Genomic DNA, 25224 nt, shown 5'->3' on the forward strand with positions numbered 1-25224 from the left:
TCTTTAAAAATAAATATATAGGACCATCTGGGTCATTAAGCATCTGCGTTCAGCTCAGGTCATGATCCCAGCGTCCTGGGAGAGAGCCCCGCACCGGGCTCCCTGCTCTGTGGCAAGTCTGCTTTCCCTCTCCTAGGCCCCCTACTTGTGTTCTTGTGTTCCCTCTCTCACTGTGTCTTTCTCTGTCAAATAAATTTTTAAAAAATCTTTTAAAAAATAAATATATAAACAAAACAAAAATGCTATTAATTTCTAAGCATTCTTATTTAAAAATTTATTTTGATTAGATGATTTTTAAATTTTTAACATTTATTCTAAAGCAAAAGATGCTGAGGAAATATAGTGGGGAATCAACCACTTTCTCTAGTGATTTCTTTTGATTTTGTGAATTTTCTAAGTTTTATGTAACTAATATATAGCATAATTCTCATCAGGAAGAAAGAATAAACAAGGTTTAAAGCATGATTTGTAATAATTTTTTTAAAAAGCTTTTTTTTACATTTTTTTAAAAAATACTGAGTTTTTCAGAAGCGTTCCTAAGAGTAAGCTCTTTCAGCAATTTATTCATATATCCTAGCACCATACTGAGTTGTCAGAGCTCAGGGTTAAGTGTTACGGCTATGTCAAAGACTTACAATCTCCTAAAATGTATTAGTTCTGCGTATACATGTCCCTAACTTGAAAGCTGGCTGTCAAGGAGGTGGGTACATTGGCAAGCCCCTAAGTGTATTTACTTCAAGTGGAGGCTGTGCCTGTCTGCTCCACCCGCGCTGGAGACCCCAGGGTCCGGGGCACTGCCGTCGGCTGCATCGGGCAATCCTGACACACACCCTCTGCTTTACTGACTCTTTGTTGAAAGAATGAAGAAGTACACGTGTTTCAATGAGGGAAACCCTCCCTGGTGGCGGCGTTTGAGGGAACCAGCTCCTCTGTGTCTTACCTACCTGAACACTTGTTCACATGAGCATAAAAACCACAGCGGGAGGCATCTTGCCCGTCGGGTTCCACGCGCCGTTCCCCCAGTTCTGTGTAATGCCTGGGGCACAGATAGCCATTGGCAGAACCGTGAATGAATGCGTACATTTACCCCACCCAGCTCTCTGACTGTCCCCAGCCTTGATCCACGCACATACTACTGTCTTGTTTTTGTTGTCATTGTTATGCCACTTATATCTCTCTGGTTATTATTAATATTTGTGCATCAGGCTAAAAAGTCTTCGAGGACGCGTGCTGTGTTTTTTCCTTTCAAGTGGCCCCTTGCTCTGGCTCCTGCGATACTTTTCCTAACTGCAGATTCCTGGGGCGCCTGGGAGGCTCAGTCAGTTAAGCCTCTGAATCTTGGTTTCTGCTCAGGCCATGATCTCGGGGTTGTGGGATCGAGCCCTGTGTTGGCCTGTACACTCTGCACGAAGTCAGCTTGAGATTTTCTTCCTCTTCCTCTGCCTCTCCTGGCCTGCCTCTCTCTCTCTCTCTCTAATAAATAAATAAAATTTTTTAAAAACTACAGATTCCTAGCTTCTACTTACAGAATATATTGGGTGAGGCCCCACAAAATACACGCCACCTGTGTACAAGCATTTATATCATCACTGTAAACATATTGCTAATTATTCCAGGCATTCAGAAAGATACAAAAAGCAGTGTCAAGAATAACCATGTAACTCCACCGGTTTAACCTGTAACAAAGTGTCCTTTTCCCCTCCCGCCACCGCCCTGGACATGATCCTCTCCCGAGCCTCATCGCTGTCCTTCTGCTCGCAGGGTCTCAGTCGTTGTCCTAAATTTGGACACTGGCATGGTTCTATACTTTGGAAACACGCACATATATCTAAATAATATTTGGTGAAATTTTGCCAGTTTATAAGCTAGGTAGAAAAAAGTTTGTATTAGTCTTTCTGCATCTTGCTCTTTTCAGACATTGATATAGAGCTCAAGTGCATTCATTTTTCCAGTGGTAGGTGAGGTTCTGTTAAACAGATAGGCTTTGATGAATTTGGCTTTCTTTTGAAGAATAAGTTGCTTCTTGCCTTGCTTTGTTTTTTATTATAAAATGCTCTATTTTTTGTGCATTATCTTTTTCTGTGTGTGAGAAGTGTTTGAAGACAGATTATCTAGGAAGGAGTGTAATCATTTGGTGAGGGAGTAAATGCCACTTTACCTTTACCAGCTGTTGTCAGATTCCTGCTCCCGCCAGAATCATCGAACCAGTTAGAAATGGATCCACATTCTCACTAGCCATTGTAGGTTTCAGTTTTCACCAGTTTGCTTCATGAGAAATAGTACATGGTGGTCTTGATGGTTTTTGCTACTTGTGGATTTAAGCATATTTTCATAACTATTGAGTATTTGCTCCCCCCCCATTTCTTTTGCTTATTTTCCACTGGATTTTTGACATCCTTCCTGATGGATTTGTTGTTCTTTAGTAGTCTGGACACTTGTCCTTTTTTATTTATGTTTACACTCATAAGCATCTTCTTGCTGTTGATGTCTAGTTTTGGTTTCATTATTTGTTGTTCCTTTGGATAGAAGTTTTTTTATTTTTCAAGTTCTCACTTTGGTCAATCATTTGTATGATTTGTGTGCTCCTGAAGCCTAACAACGGTCTTCCGCATTTTCATCTTAGTGTTTTAAAGTTTTTGTTTTATATCAAAGTCTTTTTCCCACCTGAGCTGATTTCAGTATACAATACAAAGCAGGGAACCAATTTTACTATTTTGTTCAATATGAAAATCGGTTGCACAAGCACTTTATTTTAAGGTGTATTGTACAGGGGCACCTGCGTGGCTCAGTGGGTTAAGCCTCTGCCTTCGGCTCAGGTCAAGATCTCCGGGTCCTGGGATCGAGCCCCGCATCGGGCTCTCTGCTCAGTGGGGAGCCTGCTTCCTCCTCTCTCTCTGCCTGCTTGTGATCTCTGTCCGTCAAATAAGTAAATAAAGTCAGCGGGGAGCCCGCGTCTCCCTCTCCTTCCGCTGCTCTCCCTGCTTGTGCTCTCTCTCTGTCAAATAAATAAAATCTTAAAAAAAATAAAAAATCATTTAAAAAGTAAAACATAACATTTGTCATGTTTTTAATTTCCACTGACATGTATCTGAGCCTGTCGAGGATCCGTCTTCTGTTGCATCTGTCTGTCATTGGGGCAGTTTCCCCCTGGTCTGTTCACCATAGATTAGAACGTCTTGGTACCTGATAGGGCAAGTGCCCCCCACTGTTTCTTCCTCAAACTCTCCGTGTCCGGCTTGGGCCCTTTGTTCTTCCGTGGTGACTCGCAGAGTCTTCTTGTCAGGAAGACGCGGTGGAGAATTATGTGGGAATTGGCTAGAACTTGAAAGACTAATCTGGGGAGAACTGATGACTTTATAATAATGAGTCTTCTCAGCTGTAGATTATGGTATCACTTCGTATTTTTAGATCTTTTAAAAATGTTTTTCCATGATGTGATTATAATTTTTTGCTTAAGGATAATTAACACTTTTTATTAGATTTAACACTAGTTAGTCTGTACTTGTTGATGATATCAAAACAGCATATTATTTTAACTACATTTTCTAAATAGTTGTTACTAGCTGTAGGGAGGCCCTTGGTCTTTTATCCAACGAATGAGAATTAATTGTAACAATCTGTCCTCATGCTTCCTGGGGTTCTATGTACTTAGCAATATCATCTGTAAATGTGACCATTTTATATCTTCCTTCCCGATAATTCACATGATTTCTTTTGCTCATCTCCAACACTGTACTGCATATGGACCGTGCTGGGGGACATCTGTGTGACATTTCTGGTATCGTATGAAATGCCAGACAAGGACATAGCGAAAAAAGTAAATTATAAGCCAGTTCCTCTTGTGAATATATCAGCAATAATTCTGAAGAAACGAGCACATTGAATCTGAAGTTTTTAAAAATTACGACCAAGTTGCATGGACAGTTTCACATTGGACTAGCTGTCGTTATAAACTACCCCATCGGCCTATTACAGACCAAAGCCTTTTATAGATTATCTTAATGGATGCAAGAAAGTATCCAGTCCATTTTATTCACTGCTTATTTTTTTTAAACATAGAACATCTAATTTTTTAATTGAAGTGTGATTGACGTACAGCACTGTGTTAGTTTCTGACGTGCGGCATAATGAGGCCACGGTCTCTGCGCACGCTCGGCTCCTAAGCCTCGTCCCCGTCTGTCATGGTACGTTTTACGGCGTTACTGACTCTATTCCCCACGCTCTACTCTTCGGCCCTGGGACGTGCTTATTCTATAAATGGAAGCGGGCGCTTCTTTACGCCTGTCGCCTGTCTCCGCCATCCCTCCCGGAAACTTCCAGCAGCTGTGACCACGCCTCGGTTCTCACATGGTTATCCTCAGCACAGGAGCGACTCTGGACATTGTCCTGCGGTCAAGCTAAATGACCAGAAATTTGGCTTTCTGGTCTGCACTTAACTTTGTTCCTCATAAAATCTCTTTTATGGGTTGTCCCCTTGAGTGTTTTGGCTGCCTCGCCTTGAGAACGTGCTTGTCACTCTGCAGGCGTTATTGAGTGTAAGTTCGGGTTTGGAACACAAGTGTTCAAGTGTCCATGATTTCTTCTAGCAAATGGTCGTTTTTAGTCATATGTGCACCTGAGGTTAGTACCCATGTCCCTGGGGTCCTCATTTGTCAGGTCGCTCAAATGCGTGCTGGTCCTCTAGCCAGTTTCATAGAAAGCAGAGCAAATAATCCTACGTTATGGCCTCTGGCTTTAATATTCTCAAATTTACTTCCTAAAAGCCCAGTTTCTTCTTGTATTAATTTATCCTGGCCTGTCTTACTGGTTGTTTTTTAAAATCATGTTTGAAACATAGTATTTGGAGAGCTCATCGGAGGCAAGTCACCCAGTCTGTACCTGCACCCTGCTGGGTCCTTCTGAACTAGATGTTTAGTGTTTGGATCACTCCTGAGGTGCCTCTGACCTGTCCTGACCTGCAGTGTCTCCTGGCCTCCTCAGCGAACTGGAACATACTTGAGGGCAAGGGTCAGTCCTAACACCACCTTCCTAGCCACGGGGAGCCAAGAGGTGTGCACATGACAGTCGCGGAGTTAGGAAGCATTTTGTGACAAATGTCCCTGATCTTAGGCCAGACTCGGCGGGAAGAGACGGCAAGGAGGGCCGCGCAGAGCCCGGCGGTCTGCCTGAAGCTGTGACAGTCTTCATGGGAGCAGTGAGAGAGCCCAGTACGTGTTGGTTGTAGCCCATAAACCAGATTTGAGTTTTGACCTTATTTGACTAAATTTTATATAATGAATTAAACATGTCATGGTTTACAGGGAATGAACTAACTCTTCTGATTCTCTCTGAGCCAGAAGTTGATCTGTTTTTGGGACGCCTGGGTGGCTCAGTGGGTTAAGCAGCTGCCTTCGGCTCAGGTCATGATCCCGGCGTCCTGGGATCGAGTCCCACATCGGGCTCCTTGCTCAGCGGGGAGCCTGCTTCTCCCTCTGCCTCTGCCTGCCATTCTGTCTGCCTGTGCTTGCTCTCCCTCTCTCTCTCTCTCTGATAAATAAATAAAATCTTTAAAAAATAAAATAAAATAAAAATAAATAAAAATGTTTAAAAAAAAAAAAAAGAAGTTGATCTGTTTTTAAGTTAGGAAAATAGTAAAGGTATCATTTTTATTAGTTGTGAAAGGACATTAATTAACTATTCAAAAATGATACTGTTCAAATAAGCAAAGCAATTGAAGGGATTACAGAGTAAAAGCTGAAAGAACTGAATTCTATGCCATGAAAACCAGGATAGCTAAAATAGAACTAAAAATATTTTAAAACATGGAGAAGTGTTTCTGATAAATGTGAGGGGCAGTGGTCAATCTGAGTAGCTCATCGCAGCAGGAGTTGAAGACTATGTGTAAATGCGTAAAGAAAATTCAGGGGCACTTTACATAAAGAGACTGTGATATGAACTTCCTCACAACTCTGAGTGCTTGATGTCAAGAGATTGTTTTTATCGATCATTTGAAAAAATTTAATTAGCTGGTATCTAAATAAAATTGAATTAAAACACCAATGGACTACTGTTTCCATCCTGTTAAAACTTGCAGAAGTTATTTTAAAAATGAAATGAGTGTCAGGAAGGTTGTGAAGAAAAAGGTATCCTGAAAAATGACTAATGATATTGTAAATCAGAATATCACCTTTAAATAAAAATATTGTATCTGTTAACCAGGAGTCTCAGGACAGAAAACTCAATGAAAATAAGTAACTTAAAATATTTAAAAAGGCAGTATCAGTCCACAATCTCTGATCCAAACCCTGGGCCTGAAGAGTCTCAGAATTCAGGAATTTTAGTATTCTTTAAAAAGATGATACAGCGCGTCTGCCCTATGTTAAGTAAAAACCCCAAGGGTCAGGGTCAACACCTAACTTCAAACACATTGACCTCTCTCCTATGGGACCTGTCAGTGTCCGCCCGAAGCAAGAAAATGACTCAAAGAATTTTGACTTCAAATTTAAGGAAAATATTAAGTTTTGCTTTTAAAACTTGTGAAAAATTTAAGCTTTAGTGTTTTTTATTTATAAATGTGGATAAGACATTGCTATAAAGAGATTATTAATATAAGCATTATTTATGCCACAAATAATGTAAACTATAAAATGGTTTTAAATATTAACAGAAAGATGTTGATAGAAAGTAGAAATAATTATAGAAAGTCTTAAACGAATGATGATGGATCAGCTCCATGAAAAAGTAGGACTAAAATTAAAATTAAAGGAATTAGGTATCGACGTGCAAAAATCTTTCTTAAATGTTTAAAAACTGGCTCGGTCTCTACTATGCAATTCTTAATTATTATAGATATCAAAATGCAAGCTTTCCTACTTCCTCTGCTCCAAGCTGTTAACACTTTAAGAATTAGACAAATTTAGAAATCTGTTTCCTGGGGCGTCTTGGTGGCTCAGTCGGTTGAGTGTCTGCCTTCGGCTCAGGTCATGATCCCAGGGTCCTGAGGTCTGGCAGCCTTGGGAATCCCTACTCAGCAGGGAGTCTGCTTCTCTCTCTCCCTCCGTGCCCCCCACAACCCTGATTATGGTCTCTCTGTCTCTCTCTCTCAGATAAATAAATAAAATCTTTTTTACAAAAAAAGAAATCTTCCTGCAGGTATCACTACTATAAACACGAGATTATTTTAGAAATACATAATGCATTAATGTCTCAGCGTTTTTAAAACCATTGTAAAAAATATCTAGGGGTGATAAACAACTCTCCAGAGGTCACAGTCCCCCTTGCGTTACGGATTCCCCATTCATTCCATTGGTCTCTGGGTCGATAAACACAGGTAGTGCAGCCTGTTCAGTGTTCTCGATGGAATACTCATGGAAATAAAAACAAGTGGGAGCAATCGCATGCCGCCTCCATGTTTTCACCTATAAAATGAAGATAATGCCATTTACTAACATTCCCGTTGGAAATTAAATAGGGAGTCAGAACATCTTGGTTTGAATCCTGATTTTTCACTTAATTGGCTGTGATCGATGCCAATTTAGTCAGTGAGTCACGCGCGAAGGGGGGTCGGCTGTGCACTGTATTCGCTCAGGGGAGGGGGAGTCTGCAGCCTGGGTCTCTCCTGCCGCCTGCAGAAGCTTACCTTCCGTTTATGGGGAAAGAAATGGAGACTCACAAATGCCAGCTGAACCAGTAACTCTGGTGTCTTCTAGCGCTTATGCTTCGACTCCACGGGTGGAGGGGGCACGCAGGCAGGCTTTGTCCAACCAATCAAGGAACCACCGTGAGAAATCTTTCCCCATAGTCCTCTAATAGAGCTGCTGCCCTGGGCTGTCCCAGTAGAATCTGTGGTTTCGTGAGTATCGCACCAACGCCGATTTCCTCATTTGGATCACAGGGCTGTGGTCCCCGAGATGTTCAGCATAGAGAAACAGGTGACAGCGCTAGGGACACTGGCCACTATTTTGGCAACACCTAAAACTACTGCAGAGTAAAAAAGGTTTAAAAAGTGACAGATCTGGGAACTTTTATATAATAGATTCGCTTGAATATAAGGTACTTTTATGGGCCGTGCCTAGAGTAGTTACCGGCACGTAATAGATACACAATAGCTATTTATGAAATGACTGAGTCATTCCACCAATAACAAAGGCTAGCCAAGACCCAGGCTGGTGGTCCCCGGGCTCTGCAACAAGTTACTCCCAACACCTTTTTTCCTCTGTAAGAAGACAAGGAGACATCAGGGCAGGCATGAACTGAACACCTCCTAGCGGGTGCTGGATGTCCATAGTAAATGACCTAACTTATTCTCAGCCAACCCAAGCGGGTGGGAGCCGAGTGTGTTTCCTGTCCGTGGCCCGGGAAGGCAAGCCCCGCTTCCACAGTGCGTCATGGTGTGCGAGTCAGCAGGTGACACGGCACAGGTGGAGATAGAAGCAGGTAGCGGGATCTGGTCACGTGCACAAGAGGACCCGTCCTGAGCAGGGTTGTGCTGACCCTGGTGCTGTCCAGGAGCCCGAGATTTAAGTCGGGTCTGTGCCGGCTGTCATGGTTAGATGCACACTTGTTTCCAGTTTCTTGTGAGTAAGCTTAAAGATAAGAGTTGGCAGCCAGAGGGGAGTTGCAGGTCTTGCCGCTGTGGGGGCCCCCTTGGCTCTGGCCGTACGGACAGAGCATACAGGTGGGTGGGTGGGTTCTGGCCTCAGATGGTCTGGGTTTGGATCGGGACGCCACCGCTCGGGGCAAATTGCTCGACCTTGTGATTCATTATCCACAAAAGGAGTAAAGACTAGAGCTCCATTTGTGCAATTGTCATCGTAATATTAAGTGACATGGGGCAGGGGAGGACCTGGAACAGAGAGGCCCTTGATAGACATTAACCGCCACAATCCTGGGGCTGCGAGGGGGCGGCTCCCGGCTCCGAGCCAGGGCCCCGCAGAGCAATGACAAGGCACTCGGAGCTTGAAGGCATTCGGGTCTGTCAGCTAATTCTCTGAGCCTCAGTCCTTTCTTCTCTAAAACAGAGATGAATGGCGTTTCTAGGGTGTCATAATTAAATCAGATTGTGCGTATGGAACGCCTGGGCGTCGTATAAAAGGCCACTGCTGAGATGACTGGCATGACCCGTAGCGAAGCCCGGGCCCGGGCCACCTAGTTTAAATCCCGCGGGTCTCCCGCACCCGGCTGCCAACGCCTCCCTGCGCTCTGCGCTTCATGGTCTCGGTAGGTCATCTTTGCAATTGAAATATCAGAAGAATGGAAATAAAATCTCTAGGAAAACCCCTTGGTCTGTGGTTTTCAATCTTGTAAATTTAGAAGTCATGCTTTGCAGAACTTTTTCAAAAAGTGCATCATTGCAGGTGTAAAGAAGTCTTCTGTGGACCCGTCACCAAGCCAGTTTCCTTCCCTCCCCGTGAGAAATCACTAATCTAAATTCAGCGGCTTTTATTCACGTCTTCAGTTATCTTTAAAACTTGTAAAACTTTTTATTTTTATATGTATGCATATATTCCTATGTAGTATGTAATATTGCTGTGCATACTTTTAAATGTTGTAAGATGACACCTTTAAAAAAAAAAAGTACCCTCCATGCAGTAAAACTGCTAGTAATAGGATACGCTTATATTGAATCTTATTACTTACGGCCAAGGGCTCTTAAATTTCACTGGATCAATTCAAACTTCCACCAACAGGTTCTGGTGATCTGATCTTTGTCGACTTTGGGGTTTGTCAGACTTTTGAATTCGTATCTGCCTGATAAATATAGAATGCTAACTTGGTTTCGTTTTACCTAACCACAATTACAATAATACCAACTATAATGAGAACACAGAAGTAACGATTGTGTTACAGTGATTCTTTTTCAGATAAGCCAGATCTGCCATTTTCCTTGGATTTTCTCATGGGTTTGCTGCTGTTACTCTGCCCAAGTTAGGTCTCCAACACCCTGACCTCCGGGGTGTCCTCATGCTTCGCCCTTGTCTCCCTGTGATAATCTTCATTTTGTCCTTCACTCTTGAATGAGCCTGAGTAAGAAATTCTACATCGACACTTACTTTTCACTCTGAAGACATTATGTGAATACCTTCGGATCTACTAAGATCCTGTAAGCCGACATCTCATTCCTTTGTAGGTCAAGTATCGTCCTTCTCTAGCTAATGTAAATTTCTTCTTTTGTCTTTGGTGCTCTGTAATTTCATTAATAAGAAACCTGTGATGGTTAATTTTATGGGACAATCCGATGGGGCCCCCGTGTCCTCAGGTAGTTAGAGATGACCCCAGATGTGTCTGTGAGGGTGTTTTGGGATGAGAGTGACACGAATTTGGTAGACTGAGCAAATCGGGTTGCCCTCCCCGGTGTGGGTGGGCCTGCCTCATCGCCCTGTCTGTGGAAGACCTGACTGGAGAAGGAAGCTGACCCTCTGCTGAGTGAGTGAGAGTTCTGCTGGGTGGCCTTCAAGCTGGCCACCGGCTCTCCTGCTTCTATGGCAGCTTCCCGCTGGTGCTCTAACTGGGACGTCATTTCTGCATATTTGGGACTTGCCGCTTCCATAATCAGATGGACTAATTTCTTGTCACCGACCTCTCTTTAGACATGTATATGAATCTCCTGTTGGCTCGGTTCCTCTGGAGAACCTTGACTGATACCGAACTCCAGTGCATGCATATTTATCCTGCTTAGAACTCTTGTGCTTTGTTAACCTGAGAATTCCTGCTTTCAGTCATCATGAGACTTCTCTACTCTTATCCCTGAAAACATCTTCTCTGGCTTTCTCTTTGTTTTCTCCTTCCGGTGCGGCAAAGCAGGACATGCTGGGCTCTGCCTTCTCGTCTTTGCATTGTACCCCGTCCCATGCCCCTCCTCTTTGCTCGCTGGGTCCAGGTAGCCCTCTGCTCTACCTCCCGGCTTGCCCGGTGGCTCCCACTCTGCTCTACCTCCCGGCTTGCCCGGTGGCTCCCACTCTGCTCTACCTCCTGGCTTGCCCGGTGGCTTCCATACACTTCCTCCTGTAAGTGGCATGTTCCTCTGTTTATGGTCAGTGACTGTATTTTCGTTTCTAGAAGCTGTTATTTGGTTCTTTCCCAAATCTGCCTCACCCTTTCCTCATGATATTTTATTTTTTGATTGCGGCTCTGAATCCTTTTCTAAGAATTTCAAAGAGCCATATAGCTCTTTTCTTGTGGTTTCTGAAATCCGGGGGAGTGCTAACCATGGTGTTGGTTGTGCAGAGTCTCTGCCATGTGGATTTCCCCTCCTCGCCTCTTCTGCTGGTGGCACTCTGACATTTTCTTCTGCGGGAAGCCAGTGTGGCTTAGGTGGTGGTGATGTCCTTCCAGAGGGACTTGCTTTGGTTTCTGGGAGGTGTCCCAAGAGTATCACCTCCCAAAGACCCAGCCCCAGACCTCTTCCTCGGCATGAGGGTTCCCACAGCGCACGGACACACCATACAGTCTTAGACGACAAACCCATGCTGTGCGTGCGCATCATGTTTTTCTTTCTCAGGGACCTTTCTTTTCACCAAGAGACCACGGAGAGCTGTGGTCCTTACATTCTCTTTCCCAGCAGATCGATCCTTCTAGTTTGCTCCTTCCGTGGGGATGCAGCCCGTGAGGAGCCCTGGTTTTAAGCTGATAGCTCAGCTCCATCTCCTCAGCTTGCACAGACCCACAACCTCATGCCATAACCATGAACAGAAATTTAAAATCGCTGGGGCCGTGGGTGTTGCGTTCGGGGTCCTAGCTGTAACCGTAACTGTGTGTGCTGCTATTGACAAAAGGGCATTGCTCTTCTTCCTCCGAGACTGTCATTATATGGCACGGCGGTAGAATAATTTTTCATATATGGAATGTTCCTGACTTCTGAGAAAGCTGGGTGCAGGGGGGGGAGGTGGTGGGGTACAGTAAGGAAGGAGAAAGTGGCGTTAAAATTCCTGAGGCAGGAGAACAGTTTAATTTTCTCCTGTCAAACAACCGGTGTTTTAATAATCCCAGCCTTTTAAAGTCTCAGACTTTTAAGTTTCTTTACATCTTTGACATGATTTCTCTTTGCAATTCCTCCCACTCTCTCGGAGAATAATGGTGCACTAATGCTCTATTCTTTTGAGCTTCTTATTCAGAGAACTCCAAGCACTTTACAGACATTGCCATTTATCCTGACAACACCTTTGCACACTGTGGAAGCTAGTTCGTTAGGAGAAAAGTCTGTTTAGTGGAAAATGAGGACCAGTGAGCCCAAAGCAACCATGCTGAAAACAGGATATGAGATTATACCAGGAAGGGGTGCACACGAGTGCAACCAGGAAAATCAGAAGAGACGCTCCCCTTCATCCCAGCCCAAGGAAGCTGTTTCTAACCTAGAAGGATATAAAACAAAATAAATCACCATATGGATGTTCCTCAAGGAGGAGGTTTCACGTGATAGCTTCCCGCTTGATTCTGTTTTGTATCTCAGGTGTGGACGAGGCCTGGCTGGGGAGGCTGTCCGCAGGACAAGGGCAGGGCTCACGAGGGTCAGGGTGGAGGGAAAGAAACCAGAGCATCTGAAGCCCTGAGCGACCGGCCGCGTGTTGGACAGATGGGGGCTGGGAGCATGCCGGTTCTGGAACAGTGCAGCCTTTGCAGGCAATGGGAACCTTTGGAACTTGGAGCAGGTGGTAGTTAATCAACCAGACCAGGACCTGGCATCCCGGAAACTGTCAGTGGGAACCAAGGACCTAAGAGCCCAGGTACCAGCAGACTCCTTGGAGAGCTGTCAAGGGGCCCCTGAGGGGCTCAGCCAGTCGAGTGTCTGACTCTCAATTTCAGCTCAGGTCCTAATCTCAGGGTCGTGAGATCAAGCCCTGGGTCTGGCTCTGTGGTGGGTGCAGAGTCTGTTGAGATTCTCTCTCTCCCCCTACCTCTGCCCCTCCTCACACTCTCAACCCTTATGCGTGCTCTCCCATAAAAGGGGGGGGGGTTGTCAAAATATGAAAGATGGCCAGAGTGTCATTTTGGGTTGGCTCCAACTGTGAAGGACCGGTACAGTCGAGCATGGTGGGGACGCATGAAGCAGCAGAGGCGCGGGAGTTCTTGCCAGAGAGCCGCGTCGGGTCAGAGTAAACTGCACCTCCACGTCCCCGGATACCCACCGCAAACAAGAGAACGGGTGAGTTACTCCATCCAAAGTGGAAGGGTATGTACTCTGTGGTGCTTCCTGCGCGAGGGCACTGGGGTTTCGTGGGAGAACCCCGATGTTCCGAGCCAGAACCCCACCCAGGGAGGGTCCTTTTGTAAGTTTCACCTAAAGAGTTCTAAAAGCCACGGTCACGTCTTCAGTTGTGGTTTTGCCAAAAACACAGAAATGTCCCTCCTGGCTATTACTACCCTGACTTCTGATGCTGGGTAGAAACTTCCCATAAAACACTGAGTTTTCTGTGTTCTCTCCCTTTCCGTGAAGAACGGAAACCGTGTCTTCTTGAGCACATCCTGTGTAGCAGCCGCGCTGCTCGCGTGCATGTCTGCCCTCGCCGGGACGCCGCGTGGCTTCTCCCGTGGTGCATGGGGAACCCGAGGCACAGGAAGGTTGGGGAAGTCGCCCACGACCACACCATGATCGGGGCAGAGCCAGGGTTCAAGCTGGAAGTTCTGTGCGGAGTGGGCTCTTTGGGGCTCCGCAGAATTTCCTGGATCAATAAAGCTTAACAGACTCCAAAGAACGAACCGTGAGACACTCTCAGTATGGATCCCGCGAGACAGGGTTCGTGGTCAGCCGTTACTGGCTTCAAGTGACCGCTGGGTTTCCTTTTCATCAGGTTATACAGTGAGGGCGACGTGGTCATTTTCCCACCCACAGTTACTGATGCAAACCCCGGGCGACCTTCTCTGCAAATCCCCTGCCAGCCGCACTTGCCTTCCCAAGTCGCCGTCACACACTCTTGCCTTGGGAGCTCTATTCTTGGTGCCGCTGCCTCAGAAACTCACCGGCCGCCTTCCTTCCCTGTGCGGCTCTGTTCACTCGTCTCAGGATTTCCTGCCTGTTTTGTTTTGTTTTTTTGCCCATCTTGATTTCTGGGTGGACTTGCTTTTTTTTTTTTTTTTTTTTTTTGGTCATCTCATGATTGGAATGCATCTTGTAGTAATTTTTTTTCAAGAAATACGTACAGGTGGCACGTTGATTGAAAACATGCATACATATATGACTTTCATATATTTACGTATTTATAAAGCTAATATATATTAGTCATGCACAGAGAGAGAGAGAGAGATTGAGACTAGTTGCCTTCAAAAGACAGTTTGGCTGCATAGATCATTCTTCTAATACAAGAGAAATGTGCCCCCATCTTCTGGCGTGTGGTTTTACCCAGAACTCTGAAGCTAGGCTCATTTGCCCTTTAAAGTAAGCTGGGCATTTTTTTTTCCTTTCTTCTTTTTTTGTCTAATAGGTTCACAGCAGGTATGGTTATTTGAGAAGACAAAAGAGGGTTCCAACCTTTATAATTGTTTTAAAAGGCTCACCTTTTCTTTTTGAAGATTTTATTTATTTATTCAAGAGCAAGAGAGCACGAGCAGGGGGAGGGGCAGAGGAAGAGGGAGAAGCAGCCTTCGATCCCCGGACCCTGGGATCATGACCTGAGCTGAAGGCAGGTGCTTAACTGACTGAGCCACCAGGTGCCCCAAGGCTCATCTTTTTAAAGCAATCACTACTAATATCACTACTATAGGCCTTGCTGAGATATGATTTTAAAACCTCTCAGTTAACGGTTTGTTAATCCTGCGGTCCACAGGGACTTTGGATCCATGCAGTTAGGCCCCCGACCACCTGTGTGAGCGCCCAAGTTCGGTAACTGTTTGTTACTTCCGCCCACCAGGTGGTCGTTTATTATTTTATTATCTTCATGTATCTTTAAATGTCTTCTGAGTTGATCCTTTTTCAGGATAGATTTCCAACTCTCCATATCTGAGAGTACATCAAGTAATTCATCCAAATATTCTGATGTTTTTCTTTTCTCATGTCTTTAAGTTAAGAGAATAAAATCAGGATGAAAATATCTCTGGTATATTTTGGGGATTTTCCATCTGAAGAAGGCTGATAATTGAATTTCACTGAAACTGAATTGTTATTGCTTTAAATAGATCCATTTTTCCCTAATCTCTCCCTAATCAGCTTCATCCCAAATGACAATTCTTTCTTTTACATGAACCGTCTATAACTCTTACATAATATAAATTAGCTAATAAAGAAAGCAGAGTCTGAAAACACGAAGGACTCAGGGGCTCACTCATGGCCTAGAGATGTGTTCTCTTTGGCACAAGAAGGGGTTTAAATTTCCTGTGAGGACATCAGTGGCTGTGGATGCGGCGCCTAGTCCGCCTGACGCCAAGACCGCCACCCCTGCTGTGTCATTCGGGCTCCTTCATGACCTCATGTATCCCACCTACATGGGGGTGGCTTCCAAGTGCATTTTGCTTAGAAATGGTATCACTGCAATGTCCCAACCCTTCAGTGCTCCCAGACATGATCCCAGTACCGTCTCGGAGGGTGGAGGGGGCAGGTTGTGCAGGTGAAAACCGGCGTGTTGGAATAGCAAACAGATCCCGTGTCTTCGAACCATCCCATTTCTCAAAATATGCATTATTTCTGGCAAGCTCCAAGGAGAAGCAGAAAAGCCGATCTGTGTTTTGGGCCAGGGCCAGGCCCCCACGTGTTGCTCCCGGAGGGAGGGGTGGCTGCAGTCTTAGGAAATGACCTATCTCGGTGTCCCCCTCTCCCACGCCGCCAAGACCTGCGTGTTTCTGGTTTCGCACCGGAAGCTGCTGGGAGGGTGCAGAGACGAGCAGAGGACCGGGGGAGAGTGCCGGTTAGGCTTTGGCGGGGACGCACCCGGAGAAGCCCCAGCTGCTGGGCAGGCCTTCCGAGGCTCTGCCAGGGGACACACGTCCTGCGAGCGCCGGGCGTCAGAAGAAACCACGGGCACGCGGAATCCCTGTGGTCCGCCCGCATCCTCACTGTCGCACAGAGTGGACGCGTGTTGGGCGGGGGGACGTGTCCCTTGCACTGTTGGATTCTTGACTAGTTGACTGCTAAAGACCAAGACTGAGTTGTCTGTCACAGAAAAAACCTTAAAAGCCCTTTCTCTTCTTCGTTTTTGCAGACTCACAAAGCAGCTTTGAATTTGGGTCTTTTCAGCAGCATAAAATGAAAAGCAGCCGGACCAAAAAAAAGAAAAAAATAAATAAATAAAAAAGTCTTCATTTTTCTCTAGAAACATGATTCTTCAAACTATGTTTCATTATCTAAACAAACATAGTAGGACTTTTCTTGGCAGTGAATCCAGTGCCTGGACAAGAAAGCATATGATTTATTCATTTCTTTTATAATTTTTGATCTTCTGACCACCTTCCTCCTAACGCTTCTGCAATTTCCATAGACATTTTGGATTCTTGAATGTAGCACCGTGGACTCAGCCTGAGGAGGACAGGCAGGGAGCTGGCCCACTCATGGGGCCCTCCTGTGGTCGCCTGTCCATTTGGGGTCAGCTTCCTGCCGTCCCAGACCCTGAACCCTTGCGGGGACAGGTTGGAAGAGAAAATAAGCAGCTAGAATTGTCTCTTAAAGAAAAAAAGACAATCCCTGGGCTCCTGGAAAGGCCCGTGGCCTTCCTCGCATGGGTTCCACGTGAGTCACTAGGTGGTGGTTTGGTTTCTCTGATGAGCCCTGCACGCTGACTTCTGCTGAAGGCCTCTGAGTAAGTCACGACACAAGATTCAGCAAAATTTGGCTACGCCTGCCCTGTGTGAGACTGAGAAGGAAAGTCGCATCAGTTCCCAAGAACTGCCCTCTGTGTTAGTCACCGAGCTCGTGCAGCCTGGGCTCTGTGTGAAGTCAGCCTCCGCTCCTCCGTGGTGGGGTCTGGCGTGAAGTCATCACAGCTGGGAAAATGCTCCCGTCGAGGGCAGGGCACAGCCCGGATTCTGTCTGCCCCAAGGCCGGGGGTCCAGGAGGGGAAGCGGTGGTGGGAAGGACAGAAATACCTCCAGACGTTCCCTCCCTGTGGACCACCCGTCCACACAACGATGCATTATTCCATTCTCCCAGACAGGCCCATCCGCCCTTGGGGTTATTTTTGTTTTGTTTTGTTGGTGTGGAACACATTTGGGCTTCTCTGTAATCTCCAGTTGGATCACAAGTGAAGTGGAGAATTTCTTCCCCAAAGGGAAATGTCAGCTTGTTTGCCCTTAGTAGGCAGCTCTTCTTGTAAAATACTGCACCGTAAGCTGCGCTTTTACACCCAGCGGGTGGCGGGGGGGTCTGACCGCAGGACCCCCACCGCCCCGCTCCTGCAAAGCAGCCAGCAGAGTTATTGGCCCAGATCTCGGTCTAACTTGGAAGCCCTGGCTGTTGGCAACCCTCCTCCCACGCTCTCCCCCCTCGGAGTCCGGCCCGTTCATCCCTTGGAGGATTTGCTGACGTGCTTGGATCACGTCATCTGAGTAGTCCCTGGTTTTGCTCACTTACAAGACCCGCTAAGCTTATTACTAATACAACATTTTGAAGATTTCTAGGTGTGGAGGATAATTCTTTTCCCCAGGGGAAAAATGTTCATTTTTCCTGACATGATAGTGTTTTACAGTTCCTTCAAATGTTTCTCCATTTGTTTCTGTGATTGCTTCAGAGAACAGGGAATGGCTGCAGGCCCTGTGTTCTTTGTCCCTCTCTTCCTGCAAGAGCTGGGGTGTCACAGAGTGCGACCGTTCTGCTGAGATGAGTGGTCCCTGCTCTTAGAAACCCCGGAAATCTCTCCTATAAACGGTCGGGCCCCTTGGCGCCCCCCACGCTCCTTGCACGTGCTCGGCGACGTGCACGTCGCAGACTCCTCTGTGTTCAGCCCAGGAGACACAGAGCCGTGTCTCTAAGACCACATTCCGTCAGCTGTGAGTGGACGCGTCTGAAGAAGGTGGATCGTCTGGTCTGACTCGCTCCTGCAGTATGTGTCCGGGGGGCCCAGGGGGACGGAAGCGTGTGTGTGCGGGGGAGGCCTCGGGTCACACGGCAGCAAGAACGGAGAAGTGGAAAGTGAAAATGGTTGATTTTTCTAGTGAGTCCAAAAAGCAATGACCACTTTACAAAGAATGAGAGCCGAGAAACAGCCACGTGCTTCCAGGAACACTAACTGGTCCTCACATCTGACCGCCCAAGTCTCACGAATTCGGAAAATTACTTGTCACGAGGAAATTCTCCTTCATGAACAGCCCCCCACGGCTTGGCCCTTTGCATCCCTGGGGAGTGAATCCACATCTGCTTTGGTGGGAAAGATGGATCAATGCAGCGCGCGCGCTGTGGCCCCAACAGCCCCAACAGCCCACCGCCCTGTGCCCTGAGACAGGAGCGCGAGTCAGCTTCATGGGCGGGAACTCAAGCAAACTTCTGGGAATCACCCCTATAAACGCATCCTCGAAGAACAAAGGGGACGGGCTGGGCGTGATAAAAGCAGCGTTGACATTGCACTTGGCGTGTGCTAAGGCTGGGACTCCGCCGGTCTCCCAGGGACATCAGAGAGGAGCCCCTCTCATTTCAGACCGGCCACGGCGGACGGCAAGCCCGAACCTTCGCTGCTCTTCTGCCGCGTCTCACTGTCTGCTGCGACTCCCCCGCGGTGGGGCCGGTGGTAGCAGGAGTGGTCACGGTTGTGCATCTCCTGTCCCCTCGCCTTCCCCTGCCCCCTTTCCTGTGGGGGACGCGCCATCTCAGGAACGGCCTTGAGGAGAACAGGAATGACTCTATGACCTCATTTTGTAGAGGTGAATTCGGAGCTCCCGGGAGATGCGACAAGGTGATCTTTATTGCGTTATTGTAATCTTGCGATTTTAAATCAAGTTCCCAGTTTTGCCTCGTGAGTCTACGGCAGCTTCCCATACGCTCCTCCTCTTCCCAGCAGGAAGCCCTGTCGCGTAAGGATGAAGGTCCCTTCCTCGTGGCTTGCTGACGAGCACTCACCAGCGCCTTCATCTCGATGTTGATGGGTGCCGTGCTTGGACTTGAAGCCTGCGGCGCGTGCTGGGAAACACGAACGGCTCTCCTTCCAGCATCGCTTACATAATTCATGGCATGCAGTCCTCGGGGAAAAAAGTTCTTTTTTCTTTTCTTTCTTTTTTTTTTTTTTTCAGCATCTCACAGAGAGATTTTATTATTTGAATAAAATTCATAGACTGACCTCCAAGGGAAAATAAAGAATAATCAAATCTTTATTTTATTCCTTGGTTGTTCCCACACCCTCGAAATTGGCTTCAGAATGTTTAAGGAACCAATCAGAGGGAGCTAATCCAGCATTTATGTTGTAAACAAAGCCTAAAACGAGATAGTTAAGATTCATGTCCTACCTTACTTCTCGGGAAGGGGGAGGGTATTCATCTCTCCAGTGTTTCTAAAGTACGGAATTAAATCACAGGGTTGTTAGCAACTTCAGCAAAATGTGCTCTCCACTGAGCCCCACGGGGCTTCGGAGGGGGACGGAGAGGAGCTGGCATCCCGCGACTGCGTTCTGCCCTGGCCTGTGGCGCAGGGTCAGGTCCCTGCCCTGGGTACGAGCAAGTGCACGTTCAAGTGAAAAATGACAACGAAACCTCCCTATTTTTGTGGGTGTGGTCACATTTTAAATTTGAAGGACTCAGAGCTCTCTGTACACCAGGTAGCAAGCACCCTCCGTGTCTCCTGAGAAAACCAGTGAGGGGGCAGGCAAGGGCAGAAGTGGGCCCAGGAGACATGGCACGTAACTGGGGGGTCTCTGGGGGAGACCCCAGAACTGCAACTGAGACCCAGGCCAGAGCCCCACGGCCTCGGCGGAGCGCTCACCTCCTCTGAACCTGGGCTGGCTGCCTGGGACCCAGACCCTGGCTCTCGCCGTTGGCTTAGACGTGGTTAACTGTGTGCTGCTCTCGTGCTCCGGCTGGACTGGGGGCGACTGGAGGTCTGGGGGCGAGGTCTAATCATTCGCTTTCTTCTCTAGAGGAGAGGGCGTGTTCTCTAATCAGCCTGTGTTCACACTTGCGTTCTATTGAATCAAGAGGAATTATGTTGAATTCAAACAAAAATGCAGTTCAAAGTCAGCTTCCAAATGCAAGAAAAAAATGTATTTATTTGTTTTGGAACAAGTTCCATGCAGGGATTCACAAGATCAAGAGACCGTGTGTGGGGACCCACAAAGGTGTGGCCTGCTGTTGGAGCTGAGTTCTCGAGGGGCTCAGTAGAAAAGGAGTAGAAATATAGTAGGCTTCACAAGGGTCTTCCCTTGCCTGGTATTGTTCTGGGATGAATATGAGTTGGTACGAACGCCAGTGTCATAGTTAGGAGCAAACAGGGCAGCATTAGATTAGAGGGAGCACCTTCTGTTTTCCACTAATAATGGCGAATGAAGCAAAGGAAACCCATTGTGTTTGCTTCATATGGCAGCACTGGACATGCCTAAAAAATGGCATGTCCTAAAAAATAATGTCAGGATGAGACTAATCAGGTGAAATTATCTGACATCCTGTAAAGAATTCTGAACCATTTGAAAAATTTGGAAAAAATGTATCTGATTAACATTTACAAATTTGTGGTTTAGTGCCCATCGAAGAAATTACTTTGGAACCCTTAGGTCTAGAAAATAGTGAAAATTCACGAAATGTATCATTTCAGCCCCAAGGATTTATAATGAGCTGAGGTAAGGCTGTAGGAAGCAGTTCTCTGAGGACATTTTCAGCAGCTTTGGGAGTTTAATTAGAAATTTAGTTTCCCTTCATTTACCTATTGGCTTCTTTTGTATAGACTGTCTTCACTTTATACCATTTAAAACATTATAATCAATGAGTTAATTAAAAAGAAGAGAGCACAACAACGCAGGACGGGCGATGTGTGCAAACCAGTAGGTCTGTGCTTGCCGGACGCAAAGGCACAGAGAGCTCTCTCTGATGTGAATGATTGTCACAGGGTAAGTCAGGGAATATCCTTGTTCTGTTTACTTTTCCTACAAAGGAACTGTTTACCAGAAAAAGCATCTGGATTCCATTGCTTTTTAATTCATTGTGGACCACTGATGGAATCTGGAAGCACTTATGATGTCAGAGTCTGTAAGTGGCACTTAGAGGGCGGAGAGGAAGTCTGGGTGACAATGGGCTCTCTCTCCTGGTGCTTGGGCAGTTCAAGCCCAGCATTCTTCTGAGGAAGCTCTCCTGGGTCTTCATTCATACCCCAAGTGTCATTTACCTTAAAGCGAATAAAGAGTGTTTTCAAGTTAAGAAGTAATGATTGGATTGGGGATGAAATCATTCCTCACCAAACACCCAAATCAAATTTTTTTTTGAAATGTTCTTTCTTGGCTCAATGTTGAGGGGAAGTGATGAAAGGCACAAAGTCAGAAACACTGGAAGCTGGTCTCGGCCAGAGCGAGAGAGCCCTTCAACCTGGCCCTCCTGGGCCACCCCATGGGGGGCTGGTTCTCATCCCAACCATGCGAGGCAACACACGTTTTATCTGTAAACAGCACGATTGGACTCTGAGAGTCCTTCTTTCCGTCCGGTGAGTCTCTATCCATTTCACTCGTTTTAACGCTCTACTTTGAAAAACAATCGAAGATATTACCGTTTCGTATGACATTCTTAATTTCTGACACTATTTACAGACGACCATACCTATGATCCATGTGGTTCCTTTGCCCTTTTCGAGACAATGCATGAGCACTGTCAGTGACCTCCCCAGACCTGGCACTGAGAACGCTACTGCGTAACTGGCCCAGCCAGAGCAGGTGGGGGTGGGACTGTCTTCGATTCTTGAGACTTGACTTGCATTTTACTTGTCCCCAACAATGCCTGACCTCTTACCAGTCACATCCCATCCTTAGTTCAATGAGCTAAAAACCACCCAAAATGCCTGTCCAGGCCTTCCTTCGTGAGGATGACTGTTCAGCGAGGTCAGCCAAATCCCACGTTATTTAAGAGCACTTCTCAGTGTGTTAGGTTGACTGGTGTTAATTTCAGTCCCTGTGTATTGTTTATCGTTGGCATTCACCCAAATAAGAAGTTTGGAAATAACAGGACATTTAGGTTACGAGGCTTGGTTTTAGGAGAATTTCAGGTAGGGGCTTTTTTGGTCCCATTTTTTATGCCATGTTGTTTTTTTAACACTGTTTTCATAGCCGTGCGTACTCCTTTAGAGCAGGGCTGGTGGGGCTTCCAGTTTGTTTTTGTAGGGTGCCCCTGGTAAGGTGGCAGATGGGGCTGAAATCCTCCCTATTCTGCTCTGTGTTCTGCCCTAAAGGGGCATCTTTTCCAACCATACACATTGGAGATTTAATAACTTAGCAGGAACCCTGAATGTGCACACATTGAAATTCTGAGAAGAGATAAGAGATAAGTGAGAAAATCACCCCCAAACTATATACTATCATTTTTTTAAAAAATCAAACAAAACTGAAACACTTAGAACAAAATGCCTTGCTTCCAAGAAACAACCATTTCCAAATCTCTTGTTTCTGCTTGTTAGCAATTTATTTCCCGTTACTAAATAATATACTGCCATTTCTTGATGATTTCTTTGGTTTATAGACGTCATCCCCCGAGTTCCTGTTACTGAGCTGGGGGCTGATGCTAACAGTCACTGGCTCCCATACACATGCTCTGCACGACCTGCCAGGTCGGTGTGTTGCCATCACGGTTATTGGGGGAAAACTGTCATTTGTGTTATTTGGTCCTGAGCCAAATAGGGTATCTGGATTCCATTTTTTTCCCCTCTTGTACAACTTTTATTTTCCCTGAAATTAACATTAGCTTTGTTTTGTCATGTGCTTATACCTTAGTTGTACCTTCGTTTTCTGGCTGTTCTTACATTTTTGCACCAGATGCCCTGAAAGATCGGTCACAGAGCTGACAGCACAGTTTCCAAATGTATTCAAAATGTGTTTGAAAGCAGTCTTTCAGCTCTTCCCATGTCTTTTCCATCTGAGTGCCCTGTCCCACTATGCCCAGCTCCGCTCTTCCTGGACGGCCTGCACCTGTTGTGGGCTTGATGTCCTGGGTCCTGTCCCTGTCCTTCTGGGATGTCCCTTCACAGCCCCACTGTCTCATGCTTCACTTTTCCCTCGTCTACTCCTTCATTTCAGCAGAGCACACCCTAGTAGCTTCCTGACAAAGGGCACCTGGGAGGTCCATGTCTTGAGATCGCATATGTCTAAAAATGTATTTGTTCCTCCCTCCAAAATATTTGCAATGAGTACAGAATTCCAGGTTGAAAATCATTTTTCATCTGAATTTTGGACACTCTGGTCTGCTATCTTCTAGTGTCTGATGAAGCTCTCTTCTAATCTCTGCTTTGTTTGTGGCTTCTTTTCTTCTCTGGGAACTCTGGGGCTCTTTTCTGGATCTCACTGATAACACATTTCACAGTAATGTGCCAAGGTCTCTTTAAATTTGTTGTCTCAGACGTGGTGTGTACCTCAGCATGCAGACTTATAATATGTTTTAGTTCTGGGTTATTTTTCTGTATTATTTCTTTGATAATTTCTTATCCTCAGATAAGAAATTTTTTATTCTGTGCTAAATTAATCCTTGTATTTTCTTATCTTTTCTCTCCTGTTGATGTATTTGTATTTTTGTTCTACTTTTGGGAGATTTTTTTTTTTTCGATTTTATTATACAAACTCCTCATTGACCTTTGTAGTTTTTAATATTTTATTTTAATTCCCATAAACTCTATACTGTTCTCCAGTTGTTCCTTTTATAGCATTCTTCTTACCATGAATACAAAATCTTTTCTCCTCTTTCTGAGACTACTACAATGTTAAGAACATTTTCCCTTCCTGTATGGTCTCTAGCCCAGGTTCTTTTTTTAAATTTTTTTAAAGTATTTATTTATTTACTTACTTGAGAGGGAAGAGAGAGCGCAGAGGAGAGGGAGAGGGAGATGCAGACTCCCCGCTGAGCAGGGAGCCTGATACGGGGCTCCATCCCAGCACCGTGTGGTCATGACCTGAGTTCAAGGCAGATGCTTAACTGACTGAGCCACCCAGATGTCCCTGTCCCAGGTTCTTTTGACTCTATTATTTTAGCCTGCTTTCCATGTTGGAAGCCTTCCTCCAGTATATTCATACACTGTTTGCCGCCCTTTCTCATTTAAGTGTGAGGGTTGAGAAAGCAAGGTGGAAGCTGGGGAAGGCCTTGGAACGTTCTCTGCTCGGGAATTGTTGCTGGCTGAACTTGATAGAGTGTGATTGCAGGAGGAGATTCCCTCCCACACCTCAAATGTCAGTACCTGTAGGTCTTTTCTTTGGTAGAGTTCAGTCTCTCCAGGGTAGAGACCTCCTATTTCTTGTCAGAGGCAGGGGTGGGGCAGGCTGTATGACTAGAAGCAGGTGCTCTGGGAGCAGGACGGGAGGAAGGGGTGGGAGCACTGTTAGGGACACCTCGAAATCTGATCTGCAGATCCTCATGCTGTTTCCGCTCGTGCAGCCTCATCTCTCCGCAGTGTGTCGAAGCCCAGAGGCTCCCTGGCTTCCTTTCTCCAAAGAATGAACACTTTGTTTCTTCTGGGGGTGGGAGAAGGTATCTGGGCATCTAGAATCTCCATGTGCAGGTTTTCAAACCGATCCCCCCCTGTTTTAAATCTATATCCAAACTCTTCAAAATACGTCCACATCACAGCATCCATCTGCAGATGGTGAAAAATTTACAAGAGGACCTAAAAATCTTGCTGGGCTCCCACTGGCTTGGCACCGAGAGTGGGAGAGACATTGGCCACCGCGGAGAGAGCTGTGTGAGAGTCGGGGTCGGAACCTTAAGGAAAGCTTCACGGGGCACACAGGCAGCAGACAAGTGCCTAAGTTGTAACCGTTAGCACATCTGGTAGATCCAGGACAAGGAGATGAGTGCCCCAGTTAGGAGCTGAGAACAGTCGTTATAAATGTAGCGTGAACAGTTTTATTTTCATATGCTTATGGCAATGTGTTTTTTTTCCAAAGACTGTGTTTTAGCACTTGCTTTGGCAGGATGTGTACTAAAATCGCAACTATACAGAGGAGATGAGCATGTCCCCGTGCAGGAATAACAAGTAAATCCATGCTATGTTTCACCATTTTAAAAGAATTAGCCAAAGTTGACCAAAAGCCTAAATGTAAGAGCTAAAACTATAAAGCTCCTAGGAGAAAATGTCAGAGGAAAGCTTTATGACCTGTATCTGCTGAGAATTTCTTGGACATAACACCTAACTCACAGGCAACAAAAGAACGAAGAGATACACTGGCC

At 46.0% G+C, this 25224-nt stretch overlaps 1 protein-coding gene and 1 non-coding gene across 3 annotated transcripts in view; both read left to right on the plus strand.

The window, feature by feature from the left end:
• PDE10A (phosphodiesterase 10A) overlaps positions 1-25224 on the plus strand; it is a 569606-nt gene that overhangs the window by 201166 nt on the left and 343216 nt on the right. The window lies entirely within an intron of this gene.
• On the plus strand, positions 24955-25058 carry LOC116589601. Its single transcript, XR_004285365.1, has one exon. It is a non-coding gene; the product is annotated as a U6 spliceosomal RNA (small nuclear RNA).

This window comes from Mustela erminea, chromosome 4 (assembly GCF_009829155.1).
Source record: "Mustela erminea isolate mMusErm1 chromosome 4, mMusErm1.Pri, whole genome shotgun sequence".
NCBI lineage: Eukaryota > Metazoa > Chordata > Mammalia > Carnivora > Mustelidae > Mustela > Mustela erminea.